Source organism: Sylvia atricapilla, chromosome 3, assembly GCF_009819655.1.
Source record: "Sylvia atricapilla isolate bSylAtr1 chromosome 3, bSylAtr1.pri, whole genome shotgun sequence".
Classification (NCBI taxonomy): Eukaryota; Metazoa; Chordata; class Aves; order Passeriformes; family Sylviidae; genus Sylvia; species Sylvia atricapilla.
The window spans coordinates 56,126,738-56,136,168 of NC_089142.1; positions in this window are offsets into that span (position 1 = coordinate 56,126,738).

The following is a 9,431-nucleotide window of genomic DNA, read 5'->3' on the forward strand; positions in this document are numbered from 1 at the left end:
TAATGTTACGACTGAACTACTTGATTGTATTTTCACAGTAAATTCTGCTACAGCAAAACTCCTTTTATAGTAAGACAAATTAAAGTCACTAATTGTTTCATATGTGCAATATGGGAATTGCAGTTTTATTTATAATGGAACTTTGATTGCACTGTAATTGTTCTAGCAGAAAAATTATTCCATTTTCTGGAGCTTCTGCTGTGTTTTCAGACTCTGTGTCTGCAGCAATTTATATATTTCTTGACTAGCATTGTGTAATCACACATCTTTAGGCTTCCCCAGAACTGTGATTCATATTGCCTGATTCTGAAATTCTGGATAAACTCAAGGGAAACCCTTTCTTTTGGTTGGAAAAACTAACAGAAAGACAGTGTTTTGGATAGTCTGATAAGTCCTGACCATTCTGTGCAGAATCCCAGGGGAAATAGCGACTCATGCTTTTTACTTTACTTGAAAGAATTCTGCACTTGACGTGTCCTCTAGTGCTTTTCCTGTTACAGAAAGCCACTCTCCTCTTCCAGAAGGTGCTTGCATGGCTTCCTACCAGGGTGTATTTAGTAACTGCATACAAAATGTGAGCATGCCTGCACTGGACAGCTGGGATGAGAAGGCATCATTGAAAAGACTTTCATGAGCTTGTTCCTGAGGTAATTAAGTGCATGAATCAGATTCTTCATGACCTCCCCACTGTAATATGTTTTGCTTCATGCTCATCCATGAAGATCACCTCCAGGTGTTTATTGGCATAATTTTGAATGTTACAGTTGTTGATATTTCTCCTAGATGTTTGCACAAGTGAAAGAGCGGTTTAGGACTCTGAACTCTTTGTAGCAGGGATCTAATTTTCTTGGATTGCTGTGTCCGGTGCCTACAGGTCTGAGAGCTTCATAGAATAATACATAGTAATAAGCTGATGTTTATCACTGCTGCTTCCTCTACAGCTTTTCCAATGTCCTCTCCTATTTCAAAGGAATATTGTAGCTATCAGGTGGCATAGCAGGGAAGCAACTCTACACCTTTAGTTCCATAGAAACCCTAGGGTAATTACACATTTTACAGTGAAGCAAGAAGTATTTGTAATTAATGTCAACAGATATGGGCGTGAAGTGACTGACAGCAGTTTGCAATTGTGGCCCAAAGCAGGGGGACTTGCAGCTGAGACCAAGGGTGTTGTTTCCATGTCACTGATATCAGGACTGAACCGTGAAGTGAATATTCACATCACTGGAGTGAGAAGTATTCAATTTCCTCAAGATAAACTCTCTGTAGTCTGAAAGTGTGAAGAAAATGCATCAGCCCACTTTCTGGCCATCCTTTTGTGAAAATGAAACAGGTTTTCAAGATATGAAAAAATTAACACCCCAGATAAAGCTGTTTTGCCAGATGACTTCAGCCTCTTCATATTAAACACTCTTCCACAATAAGACTTGAATTCTTTGGAGTAACAGTTGTGGGCCTCAGCAGTAATGTCCTTTAGCACTTAGCTGGCATTACTAATGAATTTTTACACGTGTCATACCTCTGGGTGGGGAAGCTACTATATGAACCATTGAAAAGTGGAACCATTTTAACTTGGATTATGTAGAGGCTTTTCCTATGCTTCCATTTTATAGATACTAATGACATGTTCCACTACTAGTGTTATAAATCATCCTTGTGATAAAGTCATTCACTTCTAAATATTTAAGTACTGCACTGAATGAGATCTGTCACTATTTTAGACCTCAGTGTTCTCAACTGGAGAAACTGGTGCTTCTAAAAGTCTGTTCATGCCTGCGTAGGACATGCAACCTTCTAAAATTCTCAATAATGGAAATCTGGTGCCATTAAATATCTGTCTTCAAATTTATTCTTGTGATTTGTGTTTTATTCTGAAGGCTTTTCATTTGTCTTATATATATCTGTGCAAGATATATATAAGACAAATGAAAAGCCTTGAAATTTCAGTAATTTGGCATACAGAGAGGCTGAATTTAGAGTAAATACATATGCAGCTTTCAGTATGCCATGAAGTACCAGGTAGGCTAAAGATAGCCTTTGATCAGTTATAATAAATGTCTTGGTTCAGATAATGTTGAAAATATCCATTAACAAATAGCATTAGTGCTGAGATACATACCATAATGGATTATGTCCAACTGTATTCTTGATCAAACATAGAGACATCTGATGATGCTGGAAAAATATAATTAGCCAATTTGATTTTAATAAATCAAAATTAACAAAATTAGCATATGGAAAATGATTCAGATAATGCTTTAGGAATCTAAAGACAATTCTTACTATATTACAATGTCATATGTCCGACATTGACATGAAAAGAAAGAAAAGTAAAACTGATTAGAGCGTTTCCAGTAAAAAGCACTTTTCATTACAAAGTTCCATATGTCAAAACTGAAGGTATTCACAGAAGGTGGTTGGTTTTAGTAAGTCCTAGGATAATTTAAATTTGAAATCGTCAAAATATCTCTTTTTGATTCTTTAAAGCAAAGGTCTTCTTTTCTGACATAAGATTGTTTTTTTTCGGTAGCAATTTTCATTACTGTATCACAAAAAAGTTTAAAAAATAAAAGTCAGTTATCAGGAAAAAAAATGGTGTTTTGACTAAAACCTTTTTATTATTATAACATCGCACTGAATTTCTTTTCCTTGTCTCTTTGTCCCGAGTGAGCTTTGAAATCTCAAAAATTCTTATAGATCAGAGACCTGATTTGCATTCAGCTCTTGCACAGATGTCAACATTTGATTAGCTCAGGTACTGTACCAATGGTTTTAGTTAGGAGTCATGAGACAATGTCAGTGTTGTGAAACCTATCCAAACTTACAAATTCTTTATTTGAGGGCATATTTTTTTAACATTTCTTTTCAGAGAGATGTGACTTTAAAATGGTTAACATTTTGTACTTTTTTTCCTCTCTGCCTAGACCTTATTACATTATAAAAATAGCTATTGTCCGATGTTAGGCCTTTCTTTATCATCCAGCAATCCGTGTGTATTTCATGTACAAATACTTTGATTTTCTGTTATACAGTTCCATTGCTGGTTCCATGTTTTTTTAAATGTAATTCCTTCGATCTTAAATAAATTGATTTGGAATCACAAGCAATTGACTGATTTTCCTACAAAAAAACATTTAACATATTACTTTTTGACCTCTTCTCTCTCACATGCTAAGGGGAATGTTAAAATTCGTACCACATTTAGCAGAACAGCAAATCTGGGCTTCTCAACTACTCACTGCTTAACTGGATGTTTTTAGTTGAGACTACAGTGCTGTCATGGCCAAAAGGAAACTGCCCCTTCAGTAACAGCCTTGAAGTCAGTGCAGGGACTACATGATAAAAGCAAAACTTTGACCTTCACACAGATCCTTATCACAGACCAAACATAAGCGCCAAAGCACTGTTTCAATGCACAACTGAGACTTGAGTCAGAAGCAGCTCTCTGCTGCATCAGCTTCAGTTTTGCAGGATTTTGTCATGAGCAGGAGAGCTGCCTGTTCCCAAAGTGACTAAGGCTTTTGGTCAAGAGTGAGGCAACACCTGTGTGTGTGTTGAGGCAAGACACAGGGTTTCTGGCCAGCAGATGCTGGAGGCCCTGAACCAGAGCTGTTATCCAATGCTGTATCTTGGCTTTGAGCTCCATGAGTCCATGGCTGTTCCACGTTTGTTTGACTCAAAGTAAAGACAAAGCAATCTCCCTGCATGCCATGCACACCTATCCAAAGGGACTGCAAGGAAGGCTTGTACCCCTTTCACCAGCACAAGTATAAGAGAACCAAATGTGAAACTCTTGACAGTTGTTCCACCACCCCTGTAATGTAACTCATTGTTGATCTGCTTATCAGTTCATTACTGCTGGCAGGACAGCCACTGAATCTGTGCAAGCACCATGTCACTCGTTTTGGTGTGTGGCATGGCTCAGAGCAGACATATGGAGCCAGGATCATTAACATACTGATACATATCTATCACTTATTAATGGAGTAAAACTCTTATGCATGTTCAGTGGGACAGTTAAGCAGTCACAATGCCACACAATAATGCTTTTAGGGCAAACTCTGATCCTCTCAGGCACCTAGCAAGTAAAGGAACAAAGGCTTCAAATCATCAAAGAGGCAGTTAGGGTCACCTTGTCAGTTACTGACAGATTCTGCTGATGTCTACACTTAGCTGAATTAACCTAACTTTAACTTGGACCAAGATCTCCTTTCTATGATCCATACAGGAAACCTTGGACTTTATCTCCAAATAAGCAAATCTGATAGTTTTCTGCAGGATCTGGGCAGGCTTGGGGCTATTGGGTTGGGCTGGATTAAAATACTCCCCCACGCTAAATAATAACCCTTCAAATCTCCCTGCAAGGCTCGTCTGAGAAAGAGAAATGCTTTCATGGCACTGTGAGAGCTGATGAAAACCATTAGCAAAATCAATGACCGGTGAACTTCATCTCTTCTGAGTGCAGATGGACAAGTGAAGGGCAGGGAGGACATGGAAAGAGGTGTAATTGTGGAGGATGTTCATGTCCAAGTTAATGTAGGTGCTCAGACTCTGGCAGCCTGCATACAAGATAAACTAAAACCCAGGAACACTTACTTCACTTTCCTGAGAAATAAACTAGGAACAAGCCAGCTACAATCCATTGATTGTGCAGTATATGCAAGAAGGAAACCCAACAGTTGCTTAACTTGTCACTTCATTATGTGATACCCTGTAGAGGGACCCTGAACTGTCCTGACTACCACCTGGACTCTTAATGCTCCCTATTCTTAATTTCTTAGAAAAGGAATGGCTCTATCTAAGAAGACTCACACTTTCTGTCTACTGTTTCTTAGAGAAGGGCACCACAACAGCCTCCTGTTTGCAAGAATCTGCAAGCACCTTGTTTGTGGTTGAAAACATTCTAATGTCTTCTTCATCTCCATAATTGCTGCTTTTAATATTCCCTGTCCGATCAGCTGGGAAATCAGGCAAAAAAATAAAATCAAAATGCATTGGTATTTATGTTATTGGAACATCTTAATGGTATGGAACTGTTACAAAGGCATCTTCATGACAGAGGTAGAGACAACAATAATTTAGCAGCTCAGTCAGCAGCAATACATTAACAACTAAATCCAAAGGCAGATGTCTTCAGCTTTGTAGCCTGTGTGAGCCTATACCATGGCTCACCTCCAGCCAGCTACCCTGCTATTACAGGAGATGAGATTTTGCACCCTTACGCTCAAATTGCTCTCAGCACAGATGCCTCTCTTACACAGGTTTTGCCATGCCCTTGAGGTTATGCTAAATATGAGAAAATTATATCAAGCATGTAGCATAACTAGAGGTGTAGCATGTTAGAGGCTTAGCACGCACATCTGTGCATCGCTGTCCAGGACTGCCCATTTGAAACATGTTGAAGCAGAGAGAGTGAGTTCTGACTGGAAGTTTTCATCCACCTTCTACCCCTGAATTTTGACACAGATTGATCTGGCCTTTTCTCAGTACTGCCTCTCCTGAGATACAGAGTAAGGAGGTAAGCAGGTTTGGTGTATTTGAGGTTAATGCTCTGTGACCCTCTAGCATTAGAGAGTGCTCACTGTTAAAAGGTGAAACTTATCACGCTAAACTCAGGACCATGCATGCAAATTTTGGATCAATTAAAGCCAGATCAACTTTGAAGTTAAAAAGGAGTTTTCCACCTGATACAGATCTAGATGTAAGGAAAAGCAGAACCATAAAGATCAAAAAAGCAAGAGCAGAAAATATTAGCATCTGCTCGGACTTCATCCAGAACAGACATTATGTTATTCTGTGTTATGTTTAATAAAATCCAAATTCTATCTCTGACTGGATGAAATATGTTGAAGTTTGACTGCTTCCTGTCATTATGCATGGAAATTCACTTAGTGATGATAAATACTGAGCCATAAACCTCTTCAGAGTTCAGACGAGATTCCTTGTTTTCAGAATGTTATTCTGATGTTACAACAATGTGACTCAGGACTTATTACGTACAGCTGTTTCTTTTTAATCTAGTGTACTTAGCTTCAATGTCAATTTTTGGCACTCCCCTTGGAGCTACAGAAAAAAAAAAAGTTCTTCATCATTGCCCAGCTTTATGGAAATTCAATGCAAGCAATCATGAGCTGAACCCTGAGAAGGTCACACTTACAATAGTGAATGAAGGAGGTGAGTGAGAATGACTGCTCAGAGTCCTGAGAAGCACAGCTGAAATGAAGTGTAGGTGTGCTCTGGGCGCTCGTTGCCTTCGTGGTGCACGCTGGCCTGATACCAACCACCGCCTTACCTCCAGGATCTCCTCCCCTCAGTACTGCCCACCTTTTGAAAGGTTTGGGACAGGGTTACCTTTTCTGAGGGATCTTTGGTTGCAACTTAAAAAAATCCTGATTTCAATGCTTATGTCATATTGAATTATTTTGGCAGGAAAGAACTTAATGCCTCTCCTCCTTCTATTTTATGTTATCTTTATTTGACACCAAGTGAAATAAAAAAGTATAGATAAAAAGCCAAAAACCTTGTTTGTATTTTACTTCTCTTTTATTGCATTTCCTCTTTTGGCTTTCGACACTATACTTCGAAATTTTTTCGTTGTTTTTTGAAAAGTTGCCTAAAAGTTGGAAAATTTTTAACAAGTGAAACAGGACATTGCAGTGCTGCAATAATTGATTAATTTCAAGTGAATACCTTTGTTATGGAACATTTTTCAAAGAAATCCTTTTAAATTCTGCCAGCCTCACTAATTTGTAGACTTGAAATTGAATAGATGTATACTGTTCTGTCAGTCCTGAGTGACTTCTGAAGAATTAGGCTGACATATTTTTTTAATTTTATTCCATTAGTCTTTAAGGAATATTTTGGGAACAGTTAAGTGTCTGTAATTTATTAGAAGAAAGAACTGTTGAATGAGCAGAGATATCATTTATCTCTTCTAGCCTACAGCAGAATTGCTGTATTACTGTACTGTAAACATACTGAGGTAATTGCTAATGGTGAGTGACAGAATACTCAACAGTTTGCCTATGGACAAGCTCACTCTTGGTATTACTGATAAGGAGGAGTTCTCATGTACCATAATGAAATCAAAGAAAATATTGGTTTTTTATGGACTTACAACATAAAATCACATTTTTATACAAATGCAGTAAAGGTTTTATATAGCATTTAAGGTGTTCAGTTCACAGGGTTTAGGTTGGGGTTTTTTTCAGTCCTTATGTCTTTGTATTTGAGTTGTAAAAGAGATGTAAATTGCTACTGTTCAACTCTCATAACGTTTCTTTCATTTTTTTATGAAAAAGATAAATCAAGTAATTATGTAGCCTATATTTGTGATGTGATTGGCAAAAGTGCTGCAACAGGCCAGGCAGTATAGGCTGGGAGTTGCAGCATAATTACAAGGCACATGACTTTGTAGAAATTATGTCATGTATTTTCTGGTTATATTTCATAAGAATTTATTCTATAGATCCGCTAACTTACTACGAACAGTAAATCAGCCTGTCATTTCTCATTCTTCTCTTCTGGCACATAAAATTTCTACAGTTCCTATGCATTTTGGCAATCACAGGGATGATATTGAAAAACAGAGAAAATCTTTTCATGTGCACACTACTTTATGCCAGGAGACTTGCCATCTAATATTAGACAGCTGATTTCATACTTGACACAGATTAATAGTGCCTTAGACCTAGCATCTCTAGACCCCATATTTGTCCATTAAATATCTTTGAATGTTTTGTAATGCAAACTAGCTGGATGATAGTTTCCCAGGCATACAGAATCGCTCATTATGTCAGCATCAGTGTCAGATTTGTGCTTTCAACTCCAGCAGTAAATGGACCTGCAATTCCCATTTGTACTAGATGAGTCTTCCTTGAAGGGGGAGAAGAAAATGGAAGTTGTTGGGGTTTTTTTACTTCCTTTAGTTTTTATTTTTGTTGTCACTAAACAGTAGCTTCTACCTCCAGATAATAACATGGAAATGCAGGTAATTAAATCAAAGGATTGTATAATATTCAGAGCTGAAAAGAAAGCTGCCACAAAATCCATTTGCACAGCATATAGAAAGAAAAAGAACAAGTACAATTGCAGAAATCAATAAAACTTGACCACTGGAATCTCTAAGAGAAGACTCTTGAGAAGTGGGTCTGCATGTACCTCATGGGGCTCAACAAAGCCAAGTAAGAGTCCTGCAAATGGGTCAGGGCAAGCCCTGGTTACAACACAGGTGAGGGGTGAAGAGATTGAGAGCAGCCCTGATGAAAATGATTAGGAGTACTGGTGGTTGAAAAGCTACATATGAGCTGGCAATGTGCACTTGCAGCCCAGAAGGCCAACCCTGTCCTGGGCTGCTTTGAAGGCAGCCTGGCCACCAGGGTGAGGGAGGGCATTCTGCACCTCTGCTCTGCTCTGGTGAGACCCCACATGGCATGCCATGTCCAGCACTGGAGCCACCAGTATAAGAAGAAGATGGATTTGTTGAAGCAGGACCAAAGGAGGGCCATGAAGATGACTAGGGGGTGGAATAGCTCTCCTCTGAGAAAAGGAGAGAGATGGGTTTGTTCAGCCTGGGGAAGAGAAGGCTCCAACAAGACTTCATTGTGGCCTTCCAGTACCTAAAGAGGGCCTACATGAAGCCTGGAGAGGGGCTTTTCACAAGGACATGAAGTGACAGAACTAGGGGAAATGGCTTTAAACTGAAAGAGGGTAAGTTTAAGTTAGACAGTAGGAACAAAATCTTCGCTAGGAGAGGGTGGTGACACACCAGAACATGTTGCCCAGAGAAGATGTGGATGACTCACAGCTGGTTCAAAGCCAGATTGGATGGGGCTTTGAACAACCTGATCTAGCTGAAGATGTCCCTGTACATTACAGGGGAATCGGAAGAGGTAACCTTTAAAATCCCCTTTCAAAAGCCCCTTTCAACCCAAGCTGTTCTATGATTCAAAATGCTATGGAAATTCTCTAGGATCTGATGTACTGAGCAAAGTAAGTTTTCTTAGGTTGTGGCTTGGCCCTAAATGCATAGGATTTTTATGATTATGACAATATTATTCAGCATGATTAATTTCATTTGAAACAGGGGCCATTCATCAGTACTGTGAAGTGAGAGCTGCTGGATGTGATTTGATAAGCTGGAGCTCAGTGATTTTTGTGTTTCTTTTCAACTGCTAAAACATTCATCCTCCTCCCTGCACAGTGGGTGTGCAGGATGGATTCAGCCCAGATTGCACAGATAACAGTGGGCAGCCATGAGATCTGCCTCAGTGCACACCTGCAACTGCCAACTTTGTGCCAAAGCTGCAGGCACGTTCAGCAGATGGCTGGGAGCTTCTAGGGCATGGCAGAACACATGGAGCCATTGTCCACATCTAGACATAGGCAAGTAAGAGAGATTTTCCCTCTCTCACACACACAGTCTATTTGGG